Source organism: Choloepus didactylus, chromosome 18 (assembly GCF_015220235.1).
Source record: "Choloepus didactylus isolate mChoDid1 chromosome 18, mChoDid1.pri, whole genome shotgun sequence".
Classification (NCBI taxonomy): Eukaryota; Metazoa; Chordata; class Mammalia; order Pilosa; family Megalonychidae; genus Choloepus; species Choloepus didactylus.
The window spans coordinates 42560309-42583795 of record NC_051324.1 but is presented as its reverse complement, the minus strand read 5'-3'; the positions used below and the strand labels follow the sequence as shown (position 1 = coordinate 42583795).

Genomic DNA, 23487 nt, shown 5'->3' with positions numbered 1-23487 from the left:
TTTGTAAGTTTTCCAAGTTTGGTGGTATCTTCTAATTCTTCCCATTCCCACCCCTTCTCTCTACTCCAGCTACTGGGATACTTACTATCCCTCAAACATGTCAGGCACTCTCTCAAATTAGGACCGGCGCACTGACGATCTCCATTGCCTGAAACTCTTTCCCCAGACTTTGAGACTGCTTCACTTCCTTCACATCCTTGCCCAGATGCCAGTTTCTCAATGAGCTCGATTCTGATTATCCTTAAAATTTGAGTTACTCCTATTCACCCTGGTCTACATTTTTCTTCTTATTTTTTTTGATCATTTACACTTTCTATAATCCTAATTTACTTTTTTATTGTTTGCTTATTTTTATTATCTGTCTATGCCTGTTAGAATACAAGCTACATGAGAACAGGAATCCTTGTATAATTTATTCCAATGTGCCAATTTGAATGTATTATGTCCCCCAAAATGCCATTATCTTTGATGCAGTCTTGTGTGGGTAGATGTATTAGTGTTGATTAGATTGTAATTCTTTGATTGAGTGTTTCCATGGAGATGCGATCCACCCAACTGTAGGTGATAAATCTGATTGGATAATTTCCATGGGGGTGTGGCCCTGCCCATTCAGTGTGGGCCTTAATTAGTTTATCCAGGCACTATATAAGCTCAGAAAGAAGGAGCAATCTTGCTACAGCCAAGAGGGACACTTTGAAGAACGCACAGGAGCTGATAGAGGAGCTGCAACTTAGAGAGACATTTTGAAGACAGCCACTGAAAGCAGACACCAGCCACATGCCTTCCCAGCTAACAGAGGTTTTCCGGAACCATTGGCCATCCTCCAGTGAAGGTACCTGATTGTTGATGACTTACCTTGGACATTATATGGTCTTAAGACTATAAATTTGTAACCAAATAAACCCACTTTATAAAAGCCAATCCATTTCTGGTATTTTGCATAAGGCAGCATTAGCAGACCAGAACATACCCCAAATATATAAAACTGTGCCTGACCCATATGAGGCCCTCAATTAGCTAGAGGAGGTGAAAATTGCTACTTAGTAACCTTATAAGAGAAAGGAGCTCTGAAAAGACAGATGTGTGGAGCACAGGGCACATAAACAAGAGCTAAAGAAACATTCGTGCTGTCATTAATACAGGAGATAGCTATGGCCAATTATGTTTTGCTTAGAATGAAATGGGACATTTTTGCTGAATGAAGTGCAAAATGGGAAATACTTGGAAAGGTGTTCAGAGTGAAGAATAATATGATGTTTGCAAAAGGATAAGGAGATGGAACAACAGATGCACAGGGGACCCACCAGTGCACCAACCAAGGGAAGGAATAATATGTAGCTCTGCATTGCCACAGAAGGGACTGCATATGTCTTTTGCATATGGGAACAAGCAGAGTGGATGAAAAAGAATGGACTTGGGGCAAGCAGTGATGAAATGATCATGACACAACTTGACAATTTATGTTGGAGTGTAGAGGAGTTTAGCATGACATATTGCAGAATATCTTCAGAGTGGCGTTAAGGAAGCTGGGCTATATCCTGCAAATAATAGGTAGATAACTATTTTGAGGAGGGGATTGATGTGATAAAATCGCAACTCCTTGTGACACTTCATCCATTAATCCTCTCATTCATTCATTTAAATTACAAACTGAGAGCCTGATATATTATTTAATACTTTGCTAGACCCTGTGGATACAAAAATTGATATCATACAGAGCCCACTCTAAGAGGGCTTACATTCACTAGTGGGATTACAGGTTATAGAAAACATGAAATGTAGAATAATATAATAATTTCTAAGAAAGTACAGAGGAAGGAATATATTTTGATTTGTTGTCACTATTGTTTTGGAAGGAAACTTATAATAGGTGGTGCTAATAATTGAGTGGGATAGTAAAAATTGAAATCCCATCTTAGTGGAAATAGGAAATCTAGGTAGACAGAATAGCATGTAAAAATAAATTAAGGTATAAGAAAGTATAACACATTCTCAGAATACATAATCCGTCACATTATGGCAAAAACATAAGAGGCATGGTGGGAAGTTATAGAAGAAAAGGATGGAAAGGAAATAGAGGAGGTAACTATCAAGATCATTAGGAAGAATGTTAAGAGTTTCAGATTTCAGTGGTTTGTGGGAAACATTGTACTTTATAAAGAGGAGTGAAATTATGAACCTAGCATTTTACAAAGAAATTCTGGCATCAGTGAGAAGGATGTATACAAGCCAGATGGGACAAGAATTCAGGAAAATAGGAATCAGATTATTGTAATTATATATGTGAGAGACAGTGAGGGACTAAAGTAGGGAATAATAGTTAAAAGATGATATGGATGTTTTCAAAGAAATTATAAGGGTATAAAATATATAAGATTTAAGTATTGATTAATATGGAAGGGACAGCAAGGGGGATGTCAGGTATGACTTTGACTTAAGAGAAGGAGCAGATGGTATGGCCTTCTGAAAAAGGGAATAGAGTCATGATCTGAGGTGGGGGAAGGAAATGATATTGAAATTAATGTACACATGGGATATTTACCAGATTACAAGTGAACTTGTGAATATTCTTTGGCAAGTTTTGAACTAGATAAAAACATGAGAAAATTAAAATTTTATAAAGATGATTGTGCCAGTTTGGATGTATTATGTCCTCCCAAATGCCATGTTCTTTAATGCAACCTTGTGGGGGCAGACATATTAGTGTTGATTAGGGTGGAATCTTTGGATTAGGTTGTTTCCATGGAAATGTGGTCCACCCAATGGTGGGTAATACCTTTGATTAGGTTATTTCCATGGAGATGTGGCCCCGCTCATTCAGCATGGGTCTTGATTAGTTTACCGGAGCCCTATAAAAGCTCAGACAGAAGGAGCTCAGAGCTGTAGCTGAGAGAGTCATTTTGGAGACGGCTATTGACAGTAGACTTTTGCTAGTCCAGAGTTTGCCTGGAAGAAACTAAGAGAACACCCTCAGATACCTAGAGAGAAACGTCCTGGGAGAAAGCCGTCTTGAAACCAGAACCCTGGAGCAGTTGTCAGCCACATGCCTGTGTCTTCCCAGCTAACAGAGTTTTCTGGATGCCAATGGCCTTTCTCCAGTGAAGGTACCCTATTGTTGATGCCTTACCTTGGACACTTCATAGACTTAAGACTGTAGCTTTGTAACCAAATAAACCCCTTTATAAAAGCCAATCCATTTCTGGTATTTTACAAAACAGCAGCATTAGCAAACCAGAACAATGATACTTTATATGATATTAAGGATTGAAGAAAGCATATATAGACTGGAGTAAAGGTTGTATGTTGGTGGTGGGGAGGAGTGAGGAGATGTTATTTCCAAGACAAGATTGCTGTAGTAGTTCAGGCATGAGATAATGAGTTTCAAATAACTGAAAAGATTTTTGGAATTAAATGTTTCTTTGTATTTAAAGATCAGCTAAACTGAGAGAGCAGTACTTTAAAAGTAAATCTCACCTGGCCATGACCTTCTAAGCAATAAGCTTTATTTATGTTTTCAAAGGATGTGTGCTATGTAAATACATATAAAAATGTTAATAAGAATTAGCTGCCATATTTATTTCTAATGCAAAAAGATATGGACTCTTTTTTAAAAAAAATTTGCATTGATACACACAAAGAAAAAATAGCTGTTTCAAACTCCTTAAATTGTGCAGAATAAAATGCAAAATGAGAAGTAACTGATCCATGCTGCTTATTATTCCAATGTGATATTTATATCAGACAGAATAATGTCACTGGAAAATTCAAATAAAAATGATATTAATATACTTCACTGCAGTAAGAACAGAAATTAAACAAAAACAATATATATTTTGGGGAATTTTGCTTGGAAATAATATTGATTTATTATACTTGTGATTGATACTTAAATTCCATTGTAAACAAAAGAAATTAGCTTAAAACAAAAAAAAATGAAAATAAAAAAAAATGAATACAAAGTAAAGAGGGATGAAGAATAGCAAATAGTGAAGCACATGACGATGTGAGCAAGAAGATCTGGATTCGAAACTTATTTTCACCAATTACTAGCTGTGTGATTTAGAGGATCTTATATTGCTGAGTTTATGCACAGGTTGAAAGTAGGCTAACGATTAACAGCTACAGTATTGATTTCCCAGAAGTAGCCACAAAGAGATAAAAACTCAAGTCAACAAGTATGGTGATTTATTCCAATAATAGCCCCAATTTTTCATGCCTCCCTGTGGTAGCGCCATGCCTTTTGGTAGTCCTCTCCTATATTGGCTTGGAACCTGTTCTCTTGATTTACTTTAGCCAGTGGGATGTTAGAAAATTTAACACAAGCAGAAGTTTGAAAAAGAACTTGCATATTGCTGCCTCCTGTCTTGTACCCTACTGCCACCATGAAAACATGCACAATCTAGACTTTAAGAGGAATGTAAGAGAGATACGTGGAGAAAAACCAAGGCCATACCAGACCAGCCCACAGCCAGCCAACTTCAAACACAAGAGAAAGCTCCTTCAAGACTTGCATGTATGCAGAAAACATGCAATACGAGTTAAATGAACGAATGAGGCCAGCTAAGACCGGGGAACCAGTCTACTGCCTACCCAGAGATATGTGATCAATTAATGATGATTTCTTTCAGCTATGGCATTTTTGACTGTTACAGAGCATTATTGTGTTGATAACTAATTAATACAAACAGAAGAGAGAATATCTAGGATGGAAAAGGAGAGATGATGGTTCTAATGACACAGCACTGAGGAGGATATCCTGAACACGTCCAAGAGTCAGTGCATGCAATGAAGTCCTGAGAACCTAGGAAACTTAACACCTGGTCTTGCATGCCTGCTCTGGAAAAGAAATAACTAGCGATATCTGTGAGTGAGTGTCAGTGATTAATTACACACAGACTCCGTGTAAAACTCTTGCTTATGTGGAGACTCACAGCTAAGCACTCACTCAATAAATAATACTAAAAAAATTATGAAAAGAAGGTGATTCACAGGTTCTCACAACCAACCATATTAACAGAGCAGAGGAAACCTAAGTCTAGATATCAGAGTGGAAAGATGGCTTCAAATTATTTTTTTTTGCAATACTCTAATAAGTAATCATCAGTTTTGCATATATTTCTAATTGCTTTTAAGAAAAAGCTCTCAGAGAGAAAATACATGTTATGCGGACTGAAATAATGAGACTTACAGTACACTTCTCATAGGCGAGAACTACAGAATATTTTCATTTTGTTAAGAAATTGTCAGGCTAGATTTCTAAATGTGGTTTAATTACCATTTAAGAGTAAAAGGGAAATAAATATATTTTCATATAGAGAATGACTGACAGTTTCATAGTCAGAGATTATCTATGAATGAACTGCTTTTTTAAGGAAGAAATATTCTTAACCTAGAAAACTGGAGTGGAATTCGCAAGTATTTACTTTTCATAAGTAGTCTTGTGTAAATAAATTGGTAAATATGCTGTAATTCATAAATAATCACTGGCCATGAATGATTAAAAATATAACCACTTGGGGATATTAAGGTAGAACAGAAGAAATATACCTGACAAAAAAATAGTGTGGAAAGTGGGACAAGGAGATCTGCTTTCTATTCAGTACAATAGGGGTGATTACTTTTGGACTTTATCAAGACAAGTATGTCTATTAAAATTTAAGCATAACCCTTGAAAATAATAGAAATAAGGGCAAGGGAGGTGTAGAAAAGGAAAACAAAGAAACCAAGGAGAAGTATGGTTATTATAAATCACAACTTAAGGTGACAGTAGAAATCTAAATATATCAGTAATCACTATAAATATACATGTATATAAGTTACATATTGAAAGACAATCTCAAATAGAATATAAAAATCAGTTCTAGGATATTTATAAATATAGTGACTCAAAAAGTTAGACAATAATGAATGAAAATGGATACATTAGACATACACTAGCCCAGGGTAGCTGGCATGCAATATTAATATTGGCCTTAAATAAATTATAAATGATAAATGTTCTTATTAGGGAAAAATGATAAAGTGAACTACTCACCAGAAAGATATAACTCAGAATCAGTCATTATCTAATGGCAGACATGTAAAATTATAGAAAAGGCAGAAATACAGGTAGGTTTTGACAAATCCATAAGAGATAAAGATGTGAACATGCCTCTAGAAGAAATTAAAATAATTTTTAATAATTAATAATAAAGTTTGATTTTTTTAAATATATGGAATTCTATACTCAAAAGTGGGGAATATATATTCTCTTCAATCACACATAGAAATTTTATCAAAATTAACTGCATACTACCTCACTTAAATAAAATGGATAATATCTTAGAAAGATAACTTGTGACAACTGACTAAAAAAGAAAAGAAAAATCAGAATAGACCTCTAGTAAGAAAGAAATTAAATGGGCCCATGAAATTTTACCACTACCACCACCACCACATACATACACACACACATAGATTATTATTATTTTACAGGAAATTTTTACCAAAACTTCAAGGAACTGATAAGCTTCATCTTACACAATCATCCCAACAGATGGAAATAGAGAAAATGTTCTCCAAGGCACTATGTATCGTTAGTATGACTTGATATAAAAAAGGGGACATAAAAAAATGTAAGAAAAGGACATTGAAGACTAATCTCACAAATGATATTCAAATACGCTACATAAAATTTTGTCTAACTAAATCACAACAATGTGAGATTTATTCTAGAATTGCAATAATGTGTTATTTCTAATGTAATTCCTAGGATTCTAGCCCCAATCTACCAACTTGGAAGAAATATTATAAACAAATGTGTTAGTATTCAACTTTATTTTTCATATGATCCTACAAATATTTCACGTGTAGTCACAATCTGGATGAGTTTGGCAATGGGGACTGGTTTCAATGACTACAACTTTACTATTCAATAGCTTTTCTAGGCATCTCAATATAAATTTCCTAAACTATTCTGAAAATAGTCTGTAAAGTAAATAAGACAAAGAAATTCAGGGTCTGGAAAATTAATTGAAAATCAGAAGGATGGTTTTTGGGTTATGCCATGTCAGTTACCAAAACCTTTCAAGCAGGAGAATGATCTTGAAAGTGCTTGATTCAGGTTTGAGCTTTACATTTTCTGTTTGACATATTCACCCATTCACATCTTGGGTGGTATCAGATTATGCAATGTCACTACTTGAAACAGTTTCATGAATACATAATTAAGACATATTTACTAAAGTGCAGTTCTAGAGGCAGAGTTTCAATAATAAGAACATTATACTTCCAATGTTTTGTATATGCTAATTTGCTATAAAAATCAAGCAAGGAAAACCATTTTTATGTTTAAAAATAAATGTGCAAAACAAATAGGCACATAAATATAGCTGGGTAACTAGTGGAATATTTTGCATCGTAAAGATACCTCCTGAGACTGAGGTTCATATTCTTAGAAAATTCATACTATAAATTCTGGGAACACACTGCATTAAGTGACTGCATGAAGATCAAGTTATCAGTTTTATGCAGATATACATTAATCTCTGCTTTACACCTTCTGATGTCATATTTCTGAAAAATAAGTAACCTGATATTGCATTGCCCAAAAAATTCCCTATGCTGACTTTTTACTAAACTCTTTATGAATGACAAGGGAAATTTGGGCAATATGATAACTCAAAGTTATTATACATGGAATAGCATGTTAAGAGGTGAATTATTTGAAGAAACATATGAAGCCAGGGATACACTCACATTGTGGCATATTACACAAATAGTGATGTGAAAAGTTATTCTGTGGCTGTGCATGCTCACTTTTCAATGCGTGGTCCTGATTCTGGATTTGCATAATAGGGATGTTCTTAGTAATTTTGCCACATTGCTCATTAAATCAGAAATCACAGTGTATAACTAATTTTCCTCTCTGAATGTTAGGACTTACTCTTAATTCTAGTCAAATGCTGTCACTTAGTTTCCCGCTCTCCATTCTTCCATTCCTTTTTATATCCTCCTATATTACATACAGTCAAGGCTCAATAACATGCATGCATTTTTCTACATTTGCCAAACTGCCTTATTCTAAGATTGGATATGTGTCTAGTTCTTGCAGTGGATTCAGGATAGAAGTGATGTATCTCACTCTCAGATGAGGGGTATCTAGTAGGCTTTTCCTGAGCTTCCTTCCCCCATCTGCCAACTTAATTCCTAAAGTTAGAAGATGGTGGAACTTAAAGATGAAAGCAGTCTTCTCCTCACGTCATCAGTTGGAGGAGAGTGGCCCAGAAGAGAACCATCACCTCCACAAGACCTCAAAGTAAGTGAGAAATAAGCCATCTGTATGTTAAGACACTAAGACTTCGGGGCCATTTACTAGAATAAATTACCCATGTAATAATCTCCTTTTTCTCCCTTCTCTCATTATACCTTTGACTAATATTTATGAATCACTCACCCTGTATCAGACATTATGCCATACATCAGATACACAGAGCTGAAAGAGTAAGTTCCTGTTTTCAAGTAACCCCCAAGATCATATGGCATTAATGTGAACAAGCCAACAATGACAATGTATTATGATGAATGCCATTATGGAGTTATGCCAAAGGAGGCTGGCACACAGATTATTCTGGGGAGATTTCCCAGAAAAGCAATGGTTTATTAGAGCCTCAAAGCACAGGGAAGATTTACGCATAAGGAATAAGAAAAGAAACGCATTCCAAACCCAGGAAATAGCAAGCGTTCTTCAGCTTTCCAACTGACATGCCTCAGGTCCGTCCTTCCTACCTTCCTTCCTTCCTTCCTATGTTCCTTCCTTCCTTCCTTCTTCCTTCCTACCTTCCTTCTTTCCTATCTTCCTCCCTTCCTTCCTTCCTTCCTTCCTTCCTCCTTCCCTCTCCCTCTCTTCCCCTTTCCTTCCCTTTCCTTCTCCCTTTCCCTCTCCCTCTCTCTCTTTTTTTCATCTTCTGCACATTTTTTTAAGCCAGTAACCTAGCACTCTTTCCTGATCCATCATTTCCCTCATTCCCCATATCCAATGACCTGTAGCTCTTATCTTCTTAATGCTTGATGTATGACCATATCTATTTCATGGTTGAAACTTTTTATGTTTTCCCTTTGCCCTAAGGAAAAGGTCCAAACTTTAGCATGATATATAAAACCCTTCATGTTATAACACCAGTTCCCCTTCCAGATATTATATTACCATGTGTGACCTGACAATGTACAGTCTAGCCATGCTTGATTATCTATATTTAGCCTAAAAGGGAAGTTATTACAATGTAATGTTCAATAACTTCTCAGCGCACCCGATGAAAATGCAGACTTACTCAGCTTCAAAGTGGATGATGGTGCAAAGGGATTCTGGACAAGGGAAAATGAATGTGGTTGAGAGCTTTGCAGGAGCTAGGACATGGAGGGTCTTGTAAATTACATTACAGAGTCTAGATATCCATCAAAGTTAGAATAACCCCTGAAATTTGTTCCTATGTCAGCATCAACTCCACAAAAGTTACTGATTGTCAAAGACAAGTCTGCCAAATAGCATCTTCATGAGGCTGTAGTTTCAGATCTCTTTATGTCTTTAGAGTGTGGTTTTTCTAAATCCTGAAAGAAGAAAGAGGGAATTTGTGCTTACTTCTCCCCAACTCCTTCCTACCTTCTTATCTCCTTGAGAGGAGAAGCAATAAAGAAATGAATTGAGATCTAAGATACTGACGGGACCTTGTTGGCAAGAGAGCAGAACTGTGGGCTCAAATAAACTGTGTTGTCTTGGATTCTCTCTTGGTTTTTCATCTCATCTATGGATGTAGCTATGTGAATCAGACCAGCACCTGCTCTGAAGAATTTCTTGTTTTGAATCCCTTCCCATTTTGATTTGCTTCTGCACTGTTGTCAGCCAGATTGCTGAGATTTCAATGTGGGATGAAGGGATGGGGGTCAGTATGAGAAAAGTAAGAAGGTGTGATTATCTTAAGTCTAAGATTAATCTTCTAACCCAAGTTTTACGATGCTCTGCATAAGGAGGTCTTGAGGTCTGCTCAGGTTTGCTGAAAACTTTGTTTTATTTCCCATATATCTTTCCCTCCTTATAGATAGTTCCTGTAATAATCACATCAGAGATGTTTTAAAACTTATCGTAAAAGACAGAAAAAGATTCCAGTTTATTTTGGGTCCTTGATTATAATGTCATCGAAATACCAACAAAAATTCACTCTATGCCCTGGCGTATTAGCATAATGGTGGTAGGCTAGCAAGGTACACACAAGCACAAGCATTTGGGGACAGAGAAGGATGTGGGGAGATTAAAGTTCTTGTAAAGTTTTGATAGTTGGTGTCAGCAGATTTGGGACCATTAGACTTTTTTTTCTTTATCTCTTTGCTCAGCTGAGTCTGAAGTATTGTCCAGAGGAAGTAGGCTTCTGATTCAGCCAAAAAATGGGTGGTTAAATGGAGTCTTGGCTACCATGGGAATAGAGAAGGTTAACCAAAGCCCAGGGAGTTTAAGGCAATATTATGTAAAGAACTACATAAAAGTTCATTTTGTTTCTCCTCATTGCTCTAAGAGAATTCTAGAAACATTTCCTAAGGGCCAAGAAAGCACTGAGTTTCTTCAACATTTGAGTAGTAATTCAAATGACACTGAATAGAAAATGTCTCCCAATACAGTATAATTATCTAAATTATATATAATGAGCAAATAGTCTAATTGAATTTTATGCATCTCTTGGACACTGAATGATGTCATACTGCACAAAAGTAGATGACTGAGAGAAACAGGCTTCACCAATATATATCATCAGAAAATGCTTCATAGAAGAAATGAGATAATAACTAAGACAACGAGGGCTTTACTTTTGACTGTGACTTAGAAATGTCATTCAACATGGGCCTGGAAAGGAATTGCATTTTGAAATACATATGCTCTAAAGATCAGAAGCTGGTTGGAAAAATTTTAGACGGTTTTGAGGAATGTGAATTAAGTTGTATCCTAGAAGACAAATTGCTGTAGTATGGTAGTTAATAGATGGAATTTTCTACACAATAATAGAGAGAAGAAATTAAGGAAAAATCCCTTGAGTGTAGGTGATTGCTATTTTCTCCATAAATAAATATTTATTGAGTTTTATTTTCACATTATATCTTGTGTGAAAGCCAACCATCTTTTAAAGAAAGCATTTTATTTTCCTATTTTCAGGAGGAAAATTTTATTCAGGGATGTTAAGTGACTTCCTCAAAGACACAGAGCAAGATCAGTTCATGAGACAGAATCAGAATTCAATTTTCCAAATCCAGAGCACTTCAGTAACATCATGCTATCACTGAAGATTGAAGGAGATTTCACTCCAATGTTCCTTGGAGAAGAAACTGTTAGTAATAGAAGAAACAGGAGAATCTAGAAAATGCATTCTGCAATAAGTTATTTATATAGTGGGATTTGTAGCATCTGAACTATGAAGAAATGGATAGTTTTGGGGGTGTAATTTTCTTCAACCTTGACTTTTACAGAAGCTTTCCATGAAAATGTCAGTCTCTGTGATAAGAATAACCAAGGCGACTTCTTCTTGCATCCCAGGCTCCCCGGTGGTGCTGGTTGCCAGGGGACACGGGCGCTGTGGGAAGGGATGGCAGGAGGAAGGGTACGGCTTTCATGCCGGGGCTGTACCTGAGTTGGAGAAGCTCAGGCTCGGCATGAAACAACAAAAAGCCAGGGGCCAAGGGGCGGCCATGGCTGCAAGGAGAGAGGTTTGAGTGACATTTCTCCATCTACAAGCCTACCACCTCTGGTTGAAGGCCAGCTATGCTGCTTTCTGAAACTTACTGTTAATAAAGTCATATGGAAGATTGCAAAGCCTCCCGCTTGTGTACTTGTCCGAGTGAGATGGTGGGGAGAAACATCAGATGGAGCCCTTTTTTTGTCCCAGGGATGCTTTGCAGACTGAACCAAAAGCTGTGAGAACAGCTACACAGTATGCTATTTGCTGTGGTCCAAAGCAGTTTACCTCTTATCTAACAGAAATGGCTGTGCTAGTGCTGGAAATAATCACCAAACTTGATCATCTTTCAGTTGGTAGACTTCAGATCGGTGGACCAGCCCAGCTTTCTCCAACCCATCAAATCAATGGATTTTTCACCATTGCTTCACCAACATCTAAGAAACTTGGAGAACTTCAGAAGGAATCAGCAGCAGATGGGAACAGGCAGAAGAAAGAATCAATGAAATTGAAAACAAGACAATTGAAATTATCCAGTGTGAGAAGCAGAAAGAAAGCATAATGAAGAAAAGTAAGTAGTCTGTGTGTGACACATATTCATCATTGGGGTCCTGGAAGGACAAAAGAGAAAGGGACAAAAATTATTTGCAGAAATAATGGCTGAAATAACTTCCCAAATATGATGAAAGACATGTATACATACATTCCAAAGCTCAGTGAACTACAAGCAGGGTAGTCTCCAAGATATCCAAAATCAAACACAAGATAGTGAAATTGTCAAAATCCAAAGACGAAGAGGATGTTGAAAGCAGCAAGAGAAAAGTGACTTGTCACATACAAGAGATCCCCAATAAGATTAACAGAGGATTTCTCATTAGAAACCATGGAGGTAGTAGACAGTGGGATGGCATAAATTCCTTCAAAAAGCTGTCAACCAAGAATTCTATATCCAGCAAAATTCTCTTTCAAAAATGAATGAAAAATTAAAACATTTACCTATAAATAAAAGCTGAAAGATTTCATTACTAGAAGACCTGCACTACAAGAAATGCTAAAGGGAGTCTTTCAGGCTGAAATAAAAGAACACTAGACAATAACTTGGAGCAATAAGAAGAAATAAAGAACATTCATGAAGAAGAAGAGAGAAATTTGGACATTGAGAAAGGCACAGGTACAGAGAGAACAACATTGAAACCAGAAACAGAGGTTGGAGTGATGCATCCACAAACCAAGCAATGCCAAGAACTGCCTATAACCACCAGAAGCTAGGAGAGAGGCATGGAACAGATTCTTCCTTAGAGACTTCAGAGGGAACATGGCCCTGCCTACACCTTGATTTCAGACCTCTCGCCTCCAGAACTGTGAGAGAATCAATTACTATTGTTTTAAGACACCTAGTTTTTGATATTTTTTATGGCATCCCTTGGAAACTAATAAAGAGGGAAATGGTCATATACAGAGGTAGTAGTATGGCTTCTGACTTCTCAATAACAACATAAGCAGCCGAAGACAGTTCAATGGGAGCCTTCAAAAAGTTGAATGAAAATAGTTTCCAGCCCAGAATTCTACATCTAGCAAACTATTTAGTGTGAGGGTAGAATAAAGCAGTCTTAAAATTTTGTACCTCTCTCACACCCTTTCTGACAAAACAGCTGAAGGACAAAGTAAGGGGTTAAACTAAAAAAAGAAGACAAGATGGGACCTTGGAAACAAGAACTCTAACAGGAGAGAGTGAAGAGAATCCCTTGAGTTAAGGTGGAGAGAGATGGCCATTGTACACCAGGACCAAATGGCAGCTAGTCCAAATTGGAATGTGTCCTGAGTTTCTAGGTGAGATTTCTTAAAATATAAGTAATAAAATACCTGATACGTCTGAAAATTTTAAGAGGAGATTTAGACAACTGGCAAAGAGTTTGGAATTAAGTTAATAATAATAACTTAACAAATGAGGTAACAAGTAATTGCCATTTGGGGGAAATGTGCAGGAAAGGAAAAGTAATCAGTATATCTCTTGGTTGAGCTGTTAATAGAATTCATACTCAGTATAATTTTGGTTAGATCAATATTCAGTTTTTACAGTATAACTACATTGGCAGGTTGGGAGAATGGAGGATGTGGAAGGATGTGTGATGGAGCTAAATTCTTATATTCCATATTAAAGAGTCAAAAGAAAATAAATACTGAGGGGAAAATCAAGATATAAAATATAATTGCATTATTAGGAAATATAGAGGTAAATACCACAATAATCAGGTACAGGATTTGAAAGTGTTTGCTTTGGGGTAAAGGGAAATGGGGTGTATGTGAGGGATTTGTTTTTTTGTACAAACTTGCAAAGCTGTTTGACTCTTTAAGTTATGTACACATGTAATATTGATTAAAAAATAACTTCTTAAAAAAAAAAGAATAACCAATGCAAAGAGTTTTTGCCTACACTTGAGCCAGAATTTTAAGTAACATATATAGTCCTAGGGGTTGGGAGTAATGCAAAGAATCGCAAAAGTTAGAGAGGTGATCCAATCTGTTCTCTACCTGGAGATTCCCTTCTGGAACACATCTTCCCCAAAGATTCAGAAGATGACTCTGTTTTAAAAAGAAAGCCTTTTCCATACAGGGTTATTACAGATTTTTCCTATTCTAGTCTTCTGTTTTGTCTGTTCCTCTCTACTCCCATGTAAGACCTAGAATTTTAGTGATTTAGAAATGCAAAACAAATTTAGTCTATTCAGCATTCAAATTAAATTATGCTGCTAATGTGACTTTTACTTGACTATAAAAAGTACTTTAATAGTCTTATTTAAGCATTTTGAGTAGGAGTGATATTAATGAATTAAATATGAACTTTTGCTTAAAATGAATTCATTCTTCAAAATGATAGTTAGGTAGTTTTTTTTTTTTTAATAAATTACTGCATTCAAATAACTAAAAAGAGCTTGGAAGAGATCTTAAATGTGCTTTTAAGCTAATGGAATAAGCCCACAAGTGACTTGAAAATGGTGAAGAAAGACTACAGAATACTCATCTACATAATGATAGTACCAGATGATATCTGAGGATCATCAGTTTAATGTTTTTCCCATGATTTTACTTCCTATTGTCATTTTGATATCACTTCAAGTCATGCTGAATGGCACTATTACTTAAAAGTGTGAATTACAAAACAAAGACATACTGAGCACCCTGATAGACGTCTCCTATAGCTTTGATGTAGTGCTATAACAAGGGTGCGGCTGTTGGTATTTTATTCTGTTTTAACACATATTTATTAATACAACCACCACAGGACTATAATAATAATAATGATAAAAACAATATAATGGCTATAAGGAGCAAGGAAATCTTTTGCAGAATGACAGACAGAAATAGAAAAATATATATTTATAAAGCAAAAGAAGTTACATGGAGAAATGGCTAGACACAACTTTAACTTATTTGCACTTAAATCAGTATTAAGCCAAGAGAATGATTAAGCACCCATGGGTTCTAAATATTGCTCTAGTATCATTTGGTACCCATTTTATCGGAAAGTCAACTCCTAAAAATTAAACATCAATTTTGATTTTTGGTTTACTTGTTTGTTTCTAAGTAGTTGCTCTTGGAGACATCTTGGTGTAGGCACAAAGGACATGTGCTTGGAAATTCAAAGGCTGATACTCAAAACTGGGCTCTATGTCTAACAAACTGTATGATTTTGGACAAGTTCCTTAATCCCTTTGAGTTTTAATTTTTCCATCCTTAAAATGGGGATTCTTAACATGAATAAGTCCAATTCATAAGAATGTTTGAGAATTGAAATATAGAATTTTCAGTGCTTGACCTGACACATTATAAACAGGCCATGAAATAAAATTCACTTCTTTGTTTTATAGGCACAGTTTATGAGCCTTCTATAGGATTTATTACAGCAACACACAGAACTGATTTTGCATCTGCTTATTAATACTATCCCCATATTACTGCATGATTGCACCAATAAAAGAAAATAAAAATAGCTATATATGATTAAAAGATTAAAAAAAAACTTCATCTATGTAAGATTGGTATAAATGGCTTCCATTTACTTAAATAAAATGATGTCGATCTGTTGTTTTAATTCTGATGCTATTTATCACAAAACGCATAATTTTCTTTTGCTTTTCTACATGCTGACGGCTTCAATTAGGCAAGCAGAACATTTAAAGAAACCCACAGTGCAGATTTAGACTCAAAAAATGTCTATAGTGTTTTAAAAATTCTGTCCACACATCACCCATATTTTCCAATTCTGCATCTTCAAATGTCTGCAATAATTCTGTGCTCCTTTACTAGACTACATACCCACAGAATCATCCCTGGGAAGCATATCTTTAAAATCTCCTTCTGAAATGTAAATGGGTTAGCAGACGTTCTCAACACATCCCTCACTTATCTCCTCTGCACTTTTTCCTGGCTAATCCTTATTCACTTGATTTTTTTGTTTTGTTTTTTTTGTTTTGTTTTGTTTTACTTTAATAATGAACTTTACTTTTAAAGCAGTTTTAGGTTTACAGAAAAATTGTGCACAAAGTAAAGAGTGTTCCTATATACTCCTCTTCCACACACAGTTCCCTCTATTATTAACATCTTGTATTGGTGTCGTACATTCCTCACAATTGATGAACCAATATTGATGCATGATTACTAACTAAAGTCTATAGTGTACCTTAGAGTTCACTCTGTCTGTATTACGGTGCTATGGGTTTTGACAAACACATGATGTCATGTATCTACCAATTTGGTGTCATACAGAATATTTTCACTGCCATAAAAATGTCCTATTCTCCACTTACTCATTCATCACCCCCTCTATGAACCCTTGGCAATCACTGATCTTTTTTCTATCTCCAAAGTTGTGCCTTTTCCAATATGTGATATAGTTGTGATCATACAGTATGTAGCCTTTTCAGACTAGTTTCTTTCACTTAGCAGTAACACCTGAGATTACTCCATATTGCTCCATGGCTTTATAGCACATTTCTTTTTATCACTGAATAGTATTTCATTGTATGGATATACTAGTTTTTTTATCCATTCACCTATCAAAGGACATCTTGTTTGCTTCCAATTTTGGGCAATCATAAATAGAGCTGCTATAAACATTCATGTGCAGGTTTTTGAGTGGGCATCAGTTTCCAATTCATTTGGGTAGATAACCTAGGAGTGTGATTGCTGGATCATATGTTTAGCCTATGTTTCACTTTGTAAGAAACTGCCAAATTGTCCTCCAAAGTGGCTGTACCATTGTGCCTTTCCATCTTCAATGAATTAGAGTTCCTGTTGCTCACAACCTCACTAGCATTTAGTGGTGTGGCTGTTTTGGATTTTAGTCATGCTAATAGGTTGATAATTTGTTGTGCTTTTAATTTGCAGTTCCTTCATAGCATATCATGGTGAGAATCTTTTATATGCTTATTTGGCATCTGTATATATTCTTCGGTGAGGTATCTCTTCATATCTTCTGACCAGTTTTAATTGGGTTTTGTTTTCTTATTGTGGAGATTTAAGAGTTCTTTATATATTTTGTATACACGTCCTTTGTTGGATATGTTTTGCAAATATCTTCTCCCAGTCTATGACTTGTCTTTTCATTCTCTTAACAGTGTGTTTTCTAGAGTAGAAGTTTTTAATTTTAATGAAGTCTAACTTATCAGTTATTTCTTTCATGGACTGTGCTTTTGGAGTTGTATCTAAGAAGTTCTCACCAAACCCAAGGTCACCTAGATTTTCTCCTATGTTATCTTCTAGAATTTTTATAATCTTGCTACTTAAATTTAACTCTTTGATCCATTTCAAGTTAATTTTCATGAATCTGTGTCAAGATTCATTTTTTTTTTCGCATGTGGAAGTCCAGTTGTTCCAGCAACGTTTATTGAAAAGACTTTTCCCTTTCCATTGAATTATTGAATTGCCTTTGCTTCTCTGTCAAAGATCATTTGACTCTATTGTGTGGGTCTACTTCTGCTCTCTCTATTCTGTTCCATTGATCGATTTGCCTGTGTTTTCACTAATACCGCATTGTTTCGATCACTGTAGCTTTACAGTAAAGGGAGTCTCAGTTCTCTGATTTTGTTCTTCTTCAGTGTTGAGTTGCCTATCCTAGGCCTTTTGCCTTTCCATATAAACCTTAGAATCAGTTTGTTGATATCCACAGAATAGCTGGATGGGCCTTTCACTTTTAAAACTCATCAAGCATTACCTTTCACCAGAATGTCTTTCTTTAGTGAAATTTTCAACCTACATTCTGTGCCTTTGTCCTCATTGCTCCCAGAGCCTCTCGTGCATACGTTTATCAAGACATTCACCAACTGGACTGAAATGATTTCTTTGCTTTAATCTTGCCTGAACTAGACTGTGACCCTTGAGACGCTGCCTTTTTTATCTGTTTACACCAGTTATTAGCCTATATCTGACACAGATAGTGCTTTTTAAGAGTCTAGTAAATGAATGCAATGATTTAATAAAAGAAGATATGGAGCTCATGTCACAGAGATCCTAAGCAGGTCACTATAGCCTAGCTCACTATAATAATAATAAGTAATGTCACCAAGGCATTTATGCTGTGTTGACATTGTGTAAAATAATTTATGAGCATCATTTTATTTAATCCTTGTAACAACCCTGTGGGATACATGATATTCATATTATCAGAGCCATTTTAGAAATGAATAAAATTAAGGCTAGCAATGTGAAATTAAATTCTGCAAGTCTATTCAACTTGTTTGAAACCCAAATTAACTTGGCTTAAAACTTAGGCTATTTCTACAAAGCCATAATGTCTTCCTATTTTTAATTAAGTGTCCCAAGTACTAAGTATATAATTTGAATAGCTACATGTTTATGAAACAGAGAAGACAATAATTTTCTCCTACTTTTATCCATAGAATGATTTTTTTAAAGATAGACTCCCACTACAATTAAGAAAAAGGTGAGGACTTAGATGATATATTTAATCTGCTATTCTTTTCATTTCAGCTAAATGGTAACCCAATTGGGAAACTGGGGTGTTTATTAATCAAATACTATGGTTAGCAGTTTGCCTAAATATCATTTGGTGATCTTGTTTACAAAAATATAGAATAATATCACCACATTCACAACTCACACTCGATAGAGCATAATTTTTATCTGGTGATTCTGAAGGCTGTTCAGAATCTTGTAATACAACAGGATGTTCATAATGACAGCCTTTCCATTTTGATTGTTAGTATTCTAGAAACCTGCTCTTAATAACCTTGTCTTTTAAAAATGTCCCAAATCCAATGCTCTTTTTATTATTTTAGCATGCACATACACACACACACATGCAAACACAAATCTTTATTACAGTTCACAAATATGTAGTTATTTGGAGAGAAGGCATCTTCTCTTTGACAATTTTCAGTCTTATTGAGAAACACGAGGGAAATCCACAGGCATTCATCTTCAGTGCAATCATTTGTAACCTGTTTGGATAACTGAGCTGTCAACTTATTCCCTGCCAGGATCCCCCGGCCATCAGAACATTTGTTTGCTTTGTAGTATTTCAGTGCTTTGGTTTTAATATACCTTGTTAGTGCAAATAATATTGCCTCAAAATCACTATTAAGGAGAAAAAATGCTCAGTGCTGTACATGAGTATCAACTGCCAAAATAATATATATATACATATAAAATCAGAATGATAAATAATTTGTCACCAAATCAGACACATAGGTTTTATTTCTCTAACCAGAAATCTCCAGCCTTACTTTCTTATGCTTCAGCTGTCTTTGTTAAGCATAAATATTTTAAATTTTAATTTTTGCATGTGTAACATATTGATGTTTACATCTGATTTTTTCCAGTTTCCTACCAAAAAACATTCACAGCTGGAGAGAAATATGATGCATTTGTGAAATTCTAAGAATTATTTATGCTTCTTTTGTTGGTAGATGTGTCCTTAAAATAAGCTAAATACATTCCATACAATGCATATTCTCTTTTGAAATATCCTTCTTTGCAAATGAGTTCTGGGTTCCGTTTGAGCATAGCTGACACTGGCAGACAAAGGTGGCAAGGACTTTTAGGAGCACAAGTAGCTAATTCTCCCTCAGATTGACCAATAACTGAATCTCAGGTTCATTGGAGAAAGGCACCAACACAGTTGCTAGTTCAATTAGCCCGTCAGCAACAAAAATTAAACTTAAATTCAGTACAAGAAAGGCCTTTCTTCAACAGCAATGGGAAAGAGGCTGCTCTTTGTCCAGCTACCATCCTTCTTGGACACATAACTAAACTTCATACATTTTAATGTATGATATAATAACAGTAAGTTCTGTTATTGGAAATTACCAAAGTTGCAAAGATGAGGTTTGATTTCAACAGAAGAGTAAAGAAAAGCAAATGAAATACAGCCTGCCTCTGCGATTGAGAATAATTATCTTCCTCTTTATGACCCCCTACAGGAAAATTAAAGAGAGCTTCCTGTTTCTTGATTAAATATATTTAACTGCTCAGTGCATTCTTCAATGAACAGTTAATAAAATATAGTACTTGGAATGACTTGGTATTTCTGTCTACTTCTTTAAAATTTACAGATTATTAAAGGTGATATATATGTTTGACACCAAAAGAGGATTCCTATGCCTTCTAGGAAATGATATATAATACAATTTTTAGGTTGTCAAAAAGCCATTTTTTGTATTATCACCACACAATCTTCCATAGTTTTCTAAGTATACCTTGTATCTTCAAACCTAAGTGTTAAATTTGGTAACTGTTCCAGTTTGCTAATGCTGCCATTCTGCAAAATACCAGAAATGGATTGGCTTTTAAAAAGGGGATTTATGAAGTTACAAATTTACAGTTTTACAGCCATAAAAGTGTCCAAACCAAGGCATAAACATGAGTATACCTTCACTGGAGAAAGACCATCGGCATCTGGAAAACCTCTGTTAGCTCGGAAGTCATGTGGCTGGTGTCTGCTTTCTCCCAGGTTGCGTTTTAAAATGGCATTCTCCAAAACGTCTCTAGGCTTAGCTTCCTGAGGCAAACTCTGGGCTAGTATCTCCAAAATGTCAGCTTTCAACAGCCATCTCCAAAATGTCTCTCTAAGCTGCAGCTGCTCTGAGTTCCTTTGTCTGTGAACTCTTTTATAGGACTCCAGTGATTTAATTAAGACCGATGCTGAATGGACACAGCCAACCTCTATGGAAATAATCCAGTCAAAGCTATTACCCAGAGTTGGGTGGATCACATCTCCATGGAAACAACCTAATCAACATTAATCCGTGTGCCCCCACAAGACTGCATTAAAGAACATGGCATTTAGGGGTACATGATACATCCAAACCAGCACAATAACCAAAATAGAAACTGCTCTCAGATTCACACTATCTGTGATTATTACATAATAATAACAGTGAAAGATCTGAGACATTTGGGAAAGTGCAATTTAGAAATTAGAAAAGGTTTGAGGCTCCCTCATTTTGATCGTTTCCCTCGAGCAGCAATAAAGCCGTCCAACTAAGGGCATAATCTGAGTAGGGCTCAGGTCCTCCCTACAAACCTGGCCCTGTGCTCCATTAGATTCCGGAGTGATCAGGCATTATAGATTTAGAAGGATTTAATCAAGTTGGAAGAAGTATTATCTCAAGGAGGGATATACAGCTCAAGCGGTTTCCCTGAAATACTAATTCATTCACTTATTTATTCATTAATTTCAACAAACATTTGGTGAAGACCCACCGAGTACTAGGTAGTGAAGGTAAAGGCAGGGGCTGTGAGAGCCATGATCTATCAAGTTCAAACTGAGGCCTGAGGAAAAGGATATTGAGCATCAGATGAGTAATTCTGGGGTATGAGAAAGGAGTCCAAAGATGTACGCAACATGTATGGATGGGCATAGCTAAGGAGAACGAAGGGATAAAGCTGGTATGTGGATGTACATCAGTTTACAGAGGAGCGAGTGGTTACCCAACAGTAATTCCAGGCTCAAAGTCATGATAGGGTCAGTTCCAAATACTTCTTTAAAAGTATGCGACTAAATATTTACTATAAAAAGAGAAGCATAATCAGACACGAGAGCCATGAAGTTAAGGAAGGTCCAAAGTTGGAGTTGGCTGCACAAGTAGGATCAGATGTCAGGAGTAGGAGCTCATTAGTTTTAAACACAAGAGAGCCAAGTCAGAGAGAGCAGTTTTGTAGCTGTGATCTCACTCTTGGTATATACCTAATCTGCATATTTAACTTATACACACACACTCCCACTTTTTTGTATAAAAGGAATTTATTGGATCAGATTATAATATAATACCTGCTTGTTTACTAAAACACACTAAATTTGCTAAATCCCAAAGAGTATAGACCCTCAACACCCAGCGGTGGATACTATTTATAATTAAAAGGCTTTCCTTCCTTGGTGTGCACACTATGTTACAGATGTAGAACATGCACTATGTAAAAATTGGGTGACTTCTTCACTTAAGATCATCAGATGTTTCTTACATAATTTAATTTTCTCACTACTTAAGTTCAATATTTTTAGCCTGTGAAAGCATTTTCTCTATCTCAAATAATGTCTCTGAAAATCTCATGAACTAGTGATTTTAATCAATCAATAATCAGCAAATTGATTCACATCTAAGGAAAATATCAGTCATAAATATTTTAACTTGAAAAATAAAGCTCCTATAAAAAAACAAGAAAAAAAGTTGTAAAAAAAAGTAAAAAGTAACTATACCCTCTACTATTACCTCTGATTCATCACCCTTGTTTCTCACTGCATGCATATTTACAATAGCCACAGGTCATCCTAGAGTAACTCATCAAGAGTATAAAGTTCCTACGACTTTTCAGATCCTTGTCCCCAAAACCCCAAGTCCATCCAGATATGAGCAGAAAATGAATCACAATTTATTACAAAATTATATGTATATATATATATATATATATATATATATATACACACACATATATATATATAAGCAATATATGCATTTAGGAGCCACATATTGAGTCCTTTATATAGATCTGTCTTCTATAATATTAAAAGTTATATCAATCCTTTGTAGATGTGAGTAAAACATAATTTTCTCACCCATGAAACTTGTTGCTAATGGACTATTAGCAAATCCTACCCATGCTTGCTGAAACTTCATGCTGAGCCCTTGGTACCATTTAAAGACTAATGCCCTGAACAGCATGCTTTATCCCTTTTAACCTAGATGATTGATAATAAAATCCAGCCAGTATTAGATGCTTTGCAATGCCTTATCATTAATAATATCTTGACAACAATACTAAAATAATATATTCAACTGGCCCCTAAGAAAAGTGCCCTTTTTCCTCTTTTAAACTATACAAGAATTAAAAAGATGATTGTTGGAACTCAGACTAAGTCTCCTGCATGTTAGTAAGACTCTTAATAAACTTATCTTCTAGGCAACTTTTGATTTAGCTGCCAGATCCACCTTTGAGAAAAGTGATATTCCCGCGTTACTCAAGAACGTAAGATGAGTTTGGATTGCCAAAACTTTCATTGAAATTTTATGTATCCATCCTCTAGAGCATGGAATTTGCATAATACCTCACCATTGATAAATTATGCATGTCAGTTTCTATACTCACCCTATTTTAATGTTTAGTCTTTAAGAATATTTATAGCTTAAAGCATATCCCAGAAACTCATTATGTTATAAATATATTAAAAGAAGAATACTCTATCTCCAGTTGCAAATAATGAAAAGTCTTTAGGAGGGTCAAATTTAAATGCATTAATATAAAACCCAAAATCCCCAAACTGACTTTCCATCAAAAG

General features: G+C 35.5%; 1 pseudogene; it reads left to right on the top strand.

The window, feature by feature from the left end:
* Positions 1-8200: 8200 nt before the first annotated feature.
* The window catches only part of LOC119514736, a 127943-nt pseudogene continuing 112656 nt past the window's right edge, over positions 8201-23487 (top strand).